Source organism: Bidens hawaiensis, unplaced genomic scaffold, assembly GCF_021521415.1.
Source record: "Bidens hawaiensis isolate Kalapana, Puna unplaced genomic scaffold, B.hawaiensis_p1.1 tig00005567_1, whole genome shotgun sequence".
Lineage (NCBI taxonomy): Eukaryota > Viridiplantae > Streptophyta > Magnoliopsida > Asterales > Asteraceae > Bidens > Bidens hawaiensis.
This window is the reverse complement of record NW_027491360.1, coordinates 1,238,381-1,251,939: the sequence shown is the minus strand read 5'-3', so window position 1 is coordinate 1,251,939 and position 13,559 is coordinate 1,238,381. Positions and strand designations below refer to the sequence as shown.

Sequence of the window (13,559 nt, the reverse complement as noted above, 5' to 3'; positions counted from 1 at the left end):
TTTCTTTTTATTTTCTCGATATACCTTGTTCTGATGCAAATTACATTTTTTGAAAGAAAATAGTGTAGCAAACAGCCCTTTATAGTTAATTTATTTAAATATTTTTTTAACCTTCATTCCACCCTCCACCATCGGTTGGGAACCCATAACAGGTGAGATAACTCTTCGATTCAATCTGAAACCCTTATTTTTTTTTTGTTACATATGAAACTTGAACCTACAATTTATATATGTGTGGACTCTCAGATGGCAAAAAGTGAAATTGCACTAATTTTGACGTTATTTTATTACTTTCGTGAAAATAACGTTAAAAGTAGCGGAAGGTTAATCAGGCATCATGTGGTGGCGTTGATAGCCGAAAGACAATGGTACATGGACCTATCAGCTGATGGTTAAGTGTTATGTGTCTTATGTCCAAGGCTTGATGCAAAACTACCATCGAGCCGGAGGTCTCACCGGAAGCAGCATCTCTATCCTTACGGGGTAGAGGTAAGGTTGTCTACATCTTACCCTCCTCAAACCCTATCATACCTTGCTATTGGTGAAATTTACTGAGTACGATGATAAAGATGAGGATGAAACTTGAACCTAAGATTTTCTCCTTTTTAAATTTAAGTTTTTGAGTGTATCGTCGTAATTACTTGGGCTGATAATTGGCTTTTACTTCATTTAATGTATGGAGAATTAATTGGTTTTATGCATCTCCTTATTTCAAAATTATGGAGGTATTATGTGTGTATAGACTGAGAAAAAAATTTGAATTGTACAAATAGAATCAATAAGGTTAATGTTTGAGGCTTTGAGCAACTAGAATTAACATATAGGGCCGGCCCTAGGGACATTAAAATCAAGCAATGGCTTTAGGCCTCCACTCGATTAAGGTCTCCGTATCGTCAGGAAAAAAAAGAAAAAAAGAAACTGTATATAGATATATAAATAAACTAGTTTGAGTCACGTGTATTACACGGGTAATTGTTAAAAATTTTAAACTTTAACCATTAAAGGAAATACATTCAACAACATCATCATATATTATTAATACAATTACAATTTACATTAATATTATAGAGATCACATAACTAAAATTTCACAAATATGTTACAAATAAGTAAAATTATCCTTGTATACTACATTTGTGATTGTATTTGTCGGTATAGATTGTTTATCAAAAATCAAAATATTTAGTACATGTCTGCTCATAACTCTTGATAAGGTAACATATATGTCTGCTTATAACTCTTTCGTGTGACAAGTAAGATTCTTCAAGTACATATAAACCCTAGATAAATGATAATGTATCCATGAAATTAACAAAAAAAAATTCGTATACATAAAATATCATACATTTTAATCAATTAATATGATGTCATTTGAGATCATCAGCTCTTGTTTATCCAAAAAATCATGATTATCCTAAAAACCAAATTACCTAAATTTTGATGGGATAATCATCCTTAGAATCTTTAGAATTTGAAATTGATTTATCATGATAAATTTGTTGTCATTAATATTCTATATATGACAAATTTTAAATTGATTTTATATTTTACAATTAAAAATTATATAATCAAGTAACATATATAACTGGAAATTAAAATATAACAAAATGATTTGTTTCGTTTCATATGAATGTAATTTCTAGAAAAATGACAAAGACGTACTAACCTTAAATCATGTTCAAATTACAGTGATTATACAGAGTTAGCAAAATATTAGAAAATTTAAAGTTGTATAAAGTTAATGTAGTGATTTCTATTTATAATAGTTAAAAGTATTAAATTAGAAATGTTTATATTTTGAATACTAATCACGTGTTATTGGTTAATACATGGGAAGTTGTTGGAATATTTAATTAATCGATATATATTTTAACAACTTATAGAAAAAAGAGACGCAAATATTTCGGATTTTATGGAAGCATGATAATTGACTTTTAATCGTATTAACTATTTTTTTTTAAATAATGTGAAAATGGAATATTTATTTCTATTAAGTTACATTATAAGTAAGATATGAATTTTAGTGGATTTTAATAAATTTTAATAATAAATGTTATAATTGTATTTTTATTTAAAAGAATTATGTATAACTTTATTATTTTGAATATAAACCATAATAAACACTTTAATTTTGTATTAACCAGCAGGTAAAACTAACATTACCCCAGTTCATTGTATTTGTATAAAAATAAAGTCTGTAAGTTAATATAATATTGAAATTATGTAATAACCGATGAAAACGATATCCTAGGTTTCAATATCCCAAATGATTTTTGAAAAACAAAAATAGTGGAATGAGAATGAAACAGATGTTTTGGTTTAACGTTTTGAATGCTTTTAGTAAGTAATCTGCTTTAAAAGGTATATTAAATTAAATATATTTAAATGTATAGAAAAGTATAAATCAAGTCATAAAATATATATTTCTAAACCATTTTGGTCTGAGTTATGAAAGATCAATCAATCATGCCCAGTAAAATTCCACCGACAGCAAAGCTATAAGTAGGGTCTGGGGAGGGTGGGATGTAGGCACACCGTACCTCTATCCAAAGGAATAAAGAGGTGGCTTTCAGAGAGACCATCGGCTTTAAGTATATGTGTATGAAGCAAAATAAAGGAAAATAAAGCAAAATAAAGGAAATCAAAGTTTAACAGTTATATAAAAACTACTACTAATTATAATAATATTAATAATAAGATCACAGTTTAACAGCTATATAAAAGCTAATAATAATTATAATAATAATAATATATGTAAGGGAAATACCATTATGGTATGTGGCCTAAATAAGTTAAGTCTAAGCCCTAAGGTATTCAATTCTCTCTAAAAATCCTTAACTTTAATTCTACTTCTCCACGAATTCCTATCCTCAACCATGTCCTTTGGAGAGGTTTAGGTCTATCAAATCATGCATAATCCTCTCATCCCAAGTCAATTTCGGTCGTCCTCTACCCCTCCTCCCCTCTATAGTAATGTTTTCTATGGATCTAACAGGAGTCGTCGTCTGTCTTCTCTTTACATGTCCAAACCATCTCAATCTCCACTCTCTTATCTTGTCTGCTATGTTCGCCACCCCTAATCTCTCGCGAAACACAACGTTTCTTATTCGGTCTAGCCTTGTGTGCCCACACATCCAACGTAGCATTCTCATTTCTGCTACCTCCATCTTCCGCACTTGTGCCTTCTTGATGGCCCAACAATCTGTTCCATATAGCATTGCAGGTCTAACTGCCACCCTATAGAACTTTCCCTTTAGTTTAGTCGGGAAACTCTTGTCGCACAATATACCTGTGGCTGCTTTCCATCTACACCATCCTACCTGAACTCGGTGGGTCACATCACTGTCTAATTCCCCATCGCTCTGTACAAAAGATCCTAAATACTTGAACTTCGTTACCTGCGGGACCACCTGCCCTTCAATTGTGATATGTGTGTCTTCATTGTCGTTTATCCCACCAAAATCACAGTTGAGGTACTCCGTCTTAGATCGGCTAATCTTTAAACCTTTTGTCTCTAAGGTTGTTCGCCACTCCTCAATCCTCATGTTTAGATCTTGTTTTTTCTCAGCAAGTAACACAATATCGTCTGCGAACATCATGCACCACGGGAGAGTCCCCTGAATCGACTTTGACAACTCATCCAAGACTACTGCAAAAAGAAACGGGCTCAACGCTGACCCCTGGTGAAGACCTACCTCTACAGGAAAGAAATCAGTATCCCCCACTGGCGCACGGACACTTGTTTCACTCCTGGTATACATATCCATAATTATCTCTATGTATTTCCTGGGCACTATTCTACCCTCCAAGCACTCCCAGAGCACTTGTCGTGGCACACTGTCGTAGGCCTTTTCTAGGTCAATAAACACCATATGTAGATCACGCTTCTTCTCCCTATACTTTTCCATTAATCTTCTTATAAGGTGTATTGCCTCTGTGGTGGAACGCCCCGGCATGAAGCCAAATTGGTTGACCGTAACCTGAGTTTCTCGTCTAAGTCTACCCTCAATCACTCTTTCCCATAGCTTCATAGTATGACTTAGTAGTTTGATTCCTCTGTAGTTACCACAACATTGGGCGTCTCTTTTGTTCTTATAGATAGGGACTACAACGCTGCTCCTCCACTGGTCTGGCATCTTACCTGATTTGAGAATACTATTGAACATAGTAGTTAACCACATGACTCCTTCCTCCCCCAGACACTTCCACACCTCGATGGGTATGTTGTCTGGGCCAACCGCCTTAGACCTTCCCATCCTCCTAAGTGCATCCTTCACCTCTTCTCGTGTGATCCGACGGCAGTAGCAGTTATTCGATTGTTGTCGTTGAAAGTTTGTGTTGTCATGTTCTTCTTGGAAAGCTATCCCATTGTTAAAAAGATTGTGGAAGTAGGTTTGCCATCTTAGCTTGATGTCCTGCTCCTTGACCAATACATGCCCATCTGTATCCTTTATGAACTTCACCGGTCCTAGATGTTGCCTTCTACGCTCCCTGGCTTTGGCAATCTTAAACATAGCATGTTCCCCCTCTTTTGTTTCTAGACTTTCATACATCCGTTTAAAGGCCGCCTTCTTTGCTTCCGCCACTGCCTTCTTCGCCTCTATCTTGGCCGTTTTGTAGTTGTCCCTCAATTCCACTCGCTCCTTCTCATTCGTGCACCTCATTAGCTCCCTAAAACATCCTTGTTTGTCCCTTATCTTTTCTTGCACTGCGTCATTCCACCACCAAGACTCCTTATGCCCACTTGTCTTTCCTGTTGTGACCCCGAGAGTCTCCTTTGCTACTTGGATGATCTTTGTCTCCATAGCTTCCCATATATGAGTTGAGTCCCCATTTAGTCGAGCCCGCGTATGCAGCATGAGTTTATCCTTAAACAGTAGGAGATTTTCATCCTTCAAATTTCCCCATCGAATTCTCGGTGTACCTTTCTTCTCTCGAACAGTCACCTTATTTCTGAAGGCTATATCTGTCACTAGTAGTCGATGTTGAGTCACAACTGCCTCCCCAAGTATGACTTTGCAGTCCTTCCACCAACGCCGGTCTCCTTGCCTCATCAAAAGGTAGTCAATTTGCGTGTCGCGTCCGCCACTGCTAAAAGTGATTAAATGAGAATCTTGTTTCCTAAAAAAAGAATTTATAATACCTAGGTCATGTGCCACCGCAAACTCTAGAAGATCTGTTCCGGTCTCATTCCTATCACCAAAACCGAAACCCCCATGAACGGCTTGAAAACCATCGTTAGCCTTACCAATGTGTCCATTAAAATCACCTCCTATGCAAATCCTCTCCCCCCTAGGTATGCCCCCTACCACTGCGTCTAGGCAATCCCAAAATTCTCTCTTTTCCTGATCCCCTAGGCCTACATGAGGCGCGTAGGCGGAGACTACTGCCACTACTTCCTCTCCTAGTACTAATTTCAACACCATAATCCTGTCATTATGTCTTATCACCTCCACCACACTAGTGTGTATTTCCTTAGCCACTAGAAACCCCACTCCATTCCTAGCTCCATCAGACCCTGAGTACCACAACTTATACCCATTACACTCAGCCCCTCTATGTACTACTTGCCGAAGAATTCGGATTTGTATGGTAAACTACGAATTGTTTTTAAACTTGGAGTCGAGCAGGAGTGCATATTTATTTACATAAGGTTGGTTTCAAATTTGGATTTAAGATTTTCTCATACGCATTTGAACTCTAAGAAAAAGTGTATTTTTCTTAATTTTCTCCAAACATTTTGTATAAATACTGCAAACAAAGAGAATACCTATTATATATATCTTGGACATTATAATTATAATCCATATGTATAACGATTTACTATATGAATTAATTGTCATCTTTATATGTTTATGTCATTTTGTGTAGTATAAAGAGTTTTAGCAATAAAAAGATCAAAATTAAATTTTCAATATTTTCTTTACAAGGTATAAATATAGAAAAAAAATACAAATTTTGTCCTTTTGAATTACATAGATTATGGAATGGGTCTTTTATTAAAAAATAGTTTTACTCTTTGTCTTTTATTTGGATATTTGTCATGGTTTTTATCCTTTACACTAACGAATATTAAGTTTCTCAGTTAAGTCATCTCATGTGCCCTGCACATGAGGGCATTTTAGTCCTTTAACAATTTAAAGGACTATTTGTGTAATATGTAAAAAGATTTATCTAACTCAAACACCTCACATCTTATTTCATCTTCTTCAATCTTCACTAACAAACCCTAAAATCCACCCACCTCCATTACCACACCGCCACCCCCTCCTTCGTTGGCCTCCACCACATAATAGCCAGTTTCTGAAACCCTTTATTGCCGTGTCTGATGCTCTTGACAACCTCTTTAACCCCTCTCTTCAAGCATTTTTGTAAAGGACTAAATGCCCTCATGTGAACTCTCGAGCTTCTCGTCATCGATATCCAGCAACGACTTCCGCTTGACACATTTCACATACCTCCCAACCACATACACTTTAAAAATCACCCCACCATGGTTCACAAACTCCTGCAACACCATAGGCGTTTTCAAATTCTCGAACCCCTCGGGGTCGAAAATCAGAAGCATCTTATGCGTAGGGCTGGCAATTTATACACGAGACACGAATACACAACACGTACCTACATGACTTTAACAGGTAACAGGTAAGACCTTAACAGGTTTCATGTACTAAACAGGTAGACACAAAATTACCTGTTAATTTTCATGTCTAAACAGGTATAAAACCTGTTTACCTGTTAGTTACCTGGTTATTTTTAAAATTAAATTAATTATAAAATATATATATAGATAACCCTAATTCTTATTTCTTAGTTTCTTACTTTCTTACAGCCGTTCCATCTCAGCCGCTCTCAATTACAAACCCCTCCATCTCAGTCTCTCACGTCGCCGGCCATCACCATAACTCCCGTCGTCGGCTCGTCTCCAGCCCATCGCCGGCCTTCCTTGTCACGCCGGCTAGTCTCCGGCCTCTCATGCCGTCACCTGTCGCCTCCAGTTTCGTTCATCATTGATTCTTGGTAAGTTATTCTCATAAATATTAAATTCATCTTTAGTTGGTCATTAATTCACATTATTGCCAGTTTGTGTAAAAGTATATAATTGATTTGGTGATTTTGGGATTGTTGACTGATTGAGGTGAACGATTTGGTGACTCGGTGGGTTTCTGAGTTTCTAATACTATTATAGGGTTGTTTTAGTTTAGTTAGTTCACTTATTTGGTTTTGAACTTTTAATTGCTCACATTTGTTAGTATTTATTATTTAGGTAATTATGAGTGACCCACAAAAGAAGGTGGAAAAGGCGAAGGATAAGAAAGCCAAAATAACGGTATGTATGTTGATTCAACTATACTTATTTTGGTTCAAGTTTGGTTTTATTTTTGTGTAACTTTATGTATTTTTTTGCTTAATCATTATAGATGGAGAGTGATTCTATCTGAATTGATTTAGAAGATGACTTCTCGATGGATATGGATGTGGATGATGAGGTTCACTTGGTGGATGAAGAAGATATAAGCGATAACAAATCAGGGTCAAAGAGAAAACAAAAAGAAAGAAAAGAGAGATCTCATGTGTGGCGTACTTCATTAAACACACTAAGCAAAAAATAGGAAAAAAGACATGTTGATCAGTTATCGCATTCTACTTTTCATGGATACGCCATTGCCTTGTTAAATGAGAGTGAGGATACAAGGGATGAGTCAAAAACTACTTCAGATGGTAGCAAAGGTGTTAAGGACATAAGTGGTGTTTCAACATGTTGTGAGAGTTCAAGACTTAAGGTAATTTTTATGTTTGTTCATTTATTTGTTTTATATATATTGCCTTTAATTATTAACTAAATAATTTTTTATTAATATGTTTTAGGATTTTGATAAATTTCAAAGTAAAGATTTTACAACTAATCGAAAGTCAGAACTGCAATTGTTCTTAGAGGAGTCAAGAGTTGATAGGAACTTACCATTTGATGTGTTGCTTTTTGGAAAGCCAATGAGTTTAGATATCCCATACTAGCGAGGATGGCAAGAGACTTTTTGACTATTCCGGTATCTACTGTGGCATCGAAGTCGACATTTAGTGCAAGTGGAAGAGTGATTACCGAACATCAAAGTTCACTTAGTAAAGTTATCGTTGAGGCTCTAATATGCATAAAAGATTGGTTACATGGAGAATTTTGTAATGTTCATATTTGTTTGATTTTTATAAGTTTTATACATGATATTATATTAATTTTATAATGTATATATTTGTTTGTACTTTGTAGGTTCTAAAAAAGTTAGTGTGGAAGAGCTCACTGAAGATATAATGTCACTTGACATTAGTGGTGAATCAAATACTTCAAACTCGGTGAACATCCTAAGGTACCAACTCCAAATGCTTCAAGTAGTGTTGCTCGCTAAACACGATGAACAATCCTAAGGTACCTCACTCTAAAACTTTCTAATAATGTTACTTGATAAAACTATATGAATAATTGAATATGTCCAATTGTCCATGATTAATATGACTAATTGACTATACTTATTTTGTGTGTAGGTTTGATTGCTTGGAATTGAAGATTTGAGAAGAAATACCAATTGGAACTTGGAAGCTTAGAACTTGATATTGTTTTCAATATATTTTGATTAGAATTCTATGTGTTTTTGTCTTAAATCTGTTAAAAAGCATGGATTTATGTTTTATTTTAAGACTTGTATGAACTTTCGTCGACTTTTGTTTCGCTAAAAGGTTGTCAAATTTGCGTTTCTAAACAGTTATTATCGTGTACTATCATGTATTATCGTGTATACCAGGTATTAACAGGTTCGTGTTCGTGTTTGGGTTACAGGTACACGATAAGTTTTCGTGTCGTGTACAGGTATACCCATTTCGTGTCCGTGTCTTATCGTGTACGTGTATACACGATATGCCAGTCCTACTTATGCGACTTCTCGCTCCCGTCCGCCACCAACGGCTTCGCAATCACCAGAAACTTCAAACCGAAACCAGGGTCTTTCGACTTCAACTTGTCCGGGTCGTAGACGACGACCTGTTTGGGGACCCCAAACGACGCCGTCTGGTCGTCTTTCAAGATACAAATCTCCGAAACAACGTCCAACATCGAAATCCTGTTGTGTAACCGTTCAATTGCGTCTGGGAAGTCGATGACAATGGCGTCGGGGTTAGGAACGAGGTAGTCCTGAAGCTGGTTGCGCCAGTCTTGACCGTAGAGCTTGTGAAGGACGCAGTCGTGTGACACTCCGTAAATTAAATCATTTTCCATACAATTAATAACCATGATTGTTTACGTTAATTCCTTTTAGATTAAATTTGGTTAAATTTAATCACAACGGTTCTAACATGGGCCCACACATGCACGATACATTGCATCAAATTAATTTTTTTTATAAAGAAATTACTCAAACTTTTGGATTTATCCGACGGATACGGACATTGGTAATAAACTTTCGGATTAACCAAGAGGTTTGAATCATGTGTTATACGAAAATAGTTTATAATTATTGTTATAAAATATCTGAAAGTCGAATACGTAACGAGTTATCGAGCGATTATTAATTATTTAATATCCTATCTTGCGACATGTTAGGAGGACATGATCGAACGAAAACGTTTAAGAATAACGGACGTTTAAGCTCCATAAAAGCATCTCTTAATAACCTAGTCCTTTTCCTAAACATCTAATTCCCACAAAATCATCGTCCAAAGCATCAAGTATTATTTTCTAGCCATCCTAATTAACATAAACTAATGCACTTACTCTAAGTACCTAACAATTATAACATCAAAGTCAAGGTAGATATTTTCAACAAGATCCAGGCCATCACCTTTCACCTCACTCTTTCTTGTCCTCTACTTCTCTACGTCATGATGTATCCACCCATTCCCAGTTTTGTTTCTTTTCTCAATCAACCAATGATACACTCAATGAGTTATTATATGTGATGTGAAGACATAAATAAAGGAATAAATAAAATAAGAATTCTTACAACCATACTTCTATGTTATTTAAAGATAGTGTGCGTCAATAAAGAAACTTACAACAAATCATCACATCACTATAAACGTTCACACACTCCCTCTCATTTCTTTTTGTGCATGCCATTCTCCCAACTCACAAGCCTCTCTTAGTTTACAACAAATCACGGAAGAACATAGAAAACATTGGCCTCACTTTCTTGTCTTTGCTTCCAACTAGTCACCCAAATCAACGCGTATTCCCGCATGAAAACAGCTCCATCACCAGCAAAACCACCTTCCTCCTCCACCCACACCCCTCGGCTCCATCTTCACATCCAGGGGCGGACACACATAGGTCCAACCGGGGTCCCGGGACACCGATGTTTTTTAAAAATTACTTAGAGACGGCATATTAAATTTTGTAAGGACCCCATAAAAATTAATACTTGGAACCCATACTATTAAGATTGAATTGGTACAGTGGAAAGTCCCTTGTTTTACTTGTGAGAGGTTGTAGGTTCAAGCCCCATCATACTCCTTTTTTGTTGTTTTTTTTAATATCTTAGCCTTAGTTATTCAGTTAGGGTATTTGTGCTTTTTGTTAGTTTCTCTCATATAGTCATTATCACCATGCAACATATATAATGTTAACATGGATTTTGCATATTCTTCTATTATTTACCTTGTGTATGTATATTATAATTAATCATTTATTTGTGTTAGAGTTATTTTTTCATGTTTTGGTCAATTATGTAAGACCATATATATAGATTACGTTCATGTTTTTCGGGTATGAATTAAAAGTGTATGTTTCATCTACTTTGTAATTTAGATTCTTTCTACTTACTCGTTTCCAATAACACCATAGTTTCGTGTTTTATTATGTTCCTCGCCTCGACCCGAATAACGACTGACCCGAAAAATTTTGTAAACCGAAAAAATTGGGATCCCATTGACAAAAAATTCTAGGTCCGCCACTGTTCACATCCCCTAACTCTCTTTGTCTTTCCGAGCGACCACCGTAACCCCACCACAACACACCAACAGCCACATCGGTCACCACCGACAACCATCATGGCACCCACGCCTAAACCACCCCGGAACCACCACCATCATCCATCACCTTTTCTCTCCCTAGAAGCTCTCTCTCCAGCTAAGAAACATGTTACTCAAGTTCACTCTCCCTTCGATTTATATACAAACACACATGCATCCTAAACTAATCTCTATATCTCATTGTGTTCAAGAACAAGATGGTGGGAGATTCTTTCCGTAATGTTTAACAAGCTTCACGTGGAGAAAGAAGCTTAAGATCCTCTAATCTCTCTCTACCTAAATCCTAAAACTAAGTGAGCTACACCTTCCTTAAACCTAGTACATAAAAGAGTTATGCTAAGCTTTCACCTAAATAACAATCCACACATTTAACATGTTAAAGAAAGAAGCATCTAAATATACACATAAACTTATCATGCACACAAAGTGTTAAAAGATTTGAAAGCATTACTAAATACGGGTTTAAAGTGAGTCTTATTGTTAGGACTTTTGGTTTAAAAGCGCTCAATATATCTATACATAAGTTGTTTTTCAAGAAAATAATTTTTATGACTAAAAGAGTGTTTTAAAGACATAAGGTACATATATGTGTGTTCATTTAAAATTATGGTGAATTAGTATCTAGAACCAAAATCTTGTTATACATATATAACCTACGTTGGAAAATATGGATTTTGATCATCAATATTGAGTATATTTTTCATGGTTATAATTGGTGAAAATATTATAAGTATTATATTTACCAAAATAGGTGTTGAATTCTGAAAACATATATATATTTACCGTACACGATGATTTACGACTCGATTCTTGAACATACATGGACACATGAACACATTTTGATGAAAACAATTACTTATATTACTTATTTTATATAAATATAAGTGTATTTCCAGAAATCAATGACATGTCATCAACGAATCATTTATATATAAAAGAAACCGACACCTTAAACGAAACGATCGGTTGGTGAAAGCAACCGACACAATAAACGAAACGCCTGGTTGGTGAAAACAACCGGCACGAACAACGAAATTACTAGTTGGGTGAAAGCGACTAGCATAAACCGACTTGCGGGTCGATAACGAACTAACTGACCTTGCTCGTTTAGGACGTGCGAAGGCAGCGGACCTCGGGTCTAAACTGAAATTGCTAGCGAACTAAACACTGAACTCATGAGGTGAGTTTCACCACCCCCTTTTTTTACGGTTTTACTGTTTTATTAATCCGGGGATGGAAAACATACATAACTGCTTTTATATACGATAATTAGAAACAAAACACACAATCCTTATGCGAACATGAGTTGAACTATGTAATGCTATAAGTCCCTTGCTTGCATACTATAACCATTATCTAACGGAGTTAGCCACATGAATATACGGATAGTACTATTGACGTTGACATTTCCCCCTACTGTTAGGTTAGTCGCGCTAACCTCCGATATTGCATCGAAACAGGGTGCGTATATTCCATCTGTGAGATTTGAACAGGGCAAAAGGATATAAGTCGTGGTTTGGTTATAGGCTCAGGGTTCGTCATATTAATTCGTAGATTTAGCTAGTCTACGGAGGATCATCGTATTTGTTTCAATAAGTTATCGTATGCTTGTTTGCGAACTGATTCAACAATTTATGAAAACATGATTTCATAACAAGTCTTAAAACTTGTGAACTCACCAACCATTGTGTTGACTTTTTAAACGTATGTTTTTCAGGGAATTAACAACTCACGTAAGGAATCATGAAGACGGGACCTCAATGCATAATTAGGATACCATTTTAATTTCTTTTGTTTGAAAACAAGTTATGGTTTGTAAACACTTTTAAAAAACTATGGGTATCCTAATTCGTGTATGTTGGCGATAATCATATGCTTACGGTATACATGACGTCACTCGCTGGCGCTTCCGTTTTGGCGGGGTGTGACAAGTCGAATGGGCCTTGGTCGAGCAAGGGTTTGTCGGTGTGGATCTTGATGAGATGGACGCCGCGTTGCCTGGCTGAATTGAGGAGTGAGTCTTGGATGAAGCTGTGTTGTTTCTTGAGTAATAAGGCGTAGCCGATAGTGAATCATTTTGGGTTTGGGTTCATTTGTTCCGCCATTGTAATTGGACGAAATGAAGCACAACACTCATAACAGGTTAGGGTTATTACTCATAACAGGTGGTATGGTAACGTAGGTGGGTGGATTTTTGGGTTTGTTAGTGAAGATTGAAGAAGATGAAATAAGATGTGAGGTGTTTGAGTTAGATAAATCTTTTTACATATTACACAAATAGTCCTTTAAATGTTAAAGGACTAAAATGCCCTCATGTGCAGGGCACTAAGATGACTTAACTGAGAAACTTAACATTCGTTAGTGTAAAGGATAAAAACCATGACAAATATCCAAATAAAGGACAAAGAGTGAAACTATTTTTTATAAAGGACCCATTCCATAATCTATGTAATTCAAAAGGACAAAATTTGTAATTTTTTCTACAAATATATAAAGTTTATGATCAGGTGATTATTGCCTTAACAGATTCTAACTTAATCATCA

At 35.8% G+C, this 13,559-nt stretch overlaps 1 pseudogene; it reads right to left on the bottom strand.

Annotated features, from left to right (window-relative positions):
- Positions 1-6,345: 6,345 nt before the first annotated feature.
- On the bottom strand, positions 6,346-13,152 carry LOC143630112 (inositol-tetrakisphosphate 1-kinase 1 pseudogene; annotated as a pseudogene).
- Between the last annotated feature and the right edge of the window lie 407 nt (positions 13,153-13,559).